A 1,359-nucleotide genomic window follows, 5' to 3' on the forward strand; every position below is an offset into this window, starting at 1 on the left:
CTCAAATTACTTAACCATTACATCCTAAGCAACGCACCCCAAAAATACGTCAGTGGGCCCTTAAAGACAGAGGAACAGTCGCCACGTATTTCATGGAAAAACACGTCTTTCCCGTTATGTCGTGGAATTTACAACCGCAAATTGTAATTAGAGGTAAGCAGATTAAGAATATTTTTCCTTTCGTTCATTTCTGTTAATATCTTTATTCATTGTTTCTCAGAATTCTTCCATAATGAAGCAGAAAGTTTCGCACAACTCGACATGCGGCGGCTTGTGTTGTATACAATTTGATCCGAAAATATCAATTTTTTTAGACTTCCTGTCTTTGGACAATTCGACCAAGACGATGAAACTTGCTAACTACCCGGCCATTTATTTGCATATGAATGGCTTGTATTGTTAAATGCCTCGTTGTTCAGACGAAGAACACAAAAGTGGCGGGGTATTCTGCAGTTACTGTGCTGTTTGCTCTTCTCTTTTCATTATTTTGAAATCTCAAGACATGGAGATTTGCAAAGAATTATCAATGAAATGAAATAAATCTCTTTTACATGAGAGTGTGTCATTTCTCGGGTAGACTTTCATATACCGGACTAAAACGGCGTTAAAACGGCGTTAAATCAGCATTATTTTGAAATCTCAAGACATGGAGATTTGCAAAGAATTATCAATAAAATGAAATCTCTTTTTCATGAGAGTGTCATTTCTCGAGTAGACTTTCATATACCGGGCTAAAATGGGGGAAGACAAAATAACCATTGTTAGTATAAGTCAACTAGTGGACTAATGCAAATGCTACCCTACTAAAGGACTATTAGGGTGCTTACCATTTAGCCAAATAATCCCGATGGAATGATCGTTGCATAAAGGTAAGTAATATATCAAACACGAGAAGGAATGTTTCATCGGATATCAAAACACCGAGAAGCGAGTTGAAAAACGAGGCTGATGGCTGAGTTTTTTAACTGATTTTGAGGGTGGTTGGATATCTGATGAAACTCCCTTTCAAGTGTTTGATATTGCTTCTCAAAGGAATCAGTATTTTAAGAGATATTTGGGATCAAAGTTGGCGAAATTTTATGCTATTTAAGACCACATATCCAAACTTCCTTCACGGTAGTGATTTCTTTTGTTTTTGGCTTATAATTTATTAATGAGTTTGAGAAGCGATTTTCCGAAATTAATGATCAACCGGATGAAAATAGTGCTTACCATTTACCATCCGCCATTCCGTTCTGCATATTTACTCGATCTTGTGAGAAAGGGCCTGGAAATGTAATGATTCTCGCAAATGGTGAGGGCATTTCCGAATTCCATTTCCATTTTCCAGAAAATTGCCTTTCCATTTGACCTCAAACC

This window comes from Montipora capricornis, chromosome 5 (assembly GCF_036669925.1).
Source record: "Montipora capricornis isolate CH-2021 chromosome 5, ASM3666992v2, whole genome shotgun sequence".
NCBI classification, from domain to species: Eukaryota; Metazoa; Cnidaria; class Anthozoa; order Scleractinia; family Acroporidae; genus Montipora; species Montipora capricornis.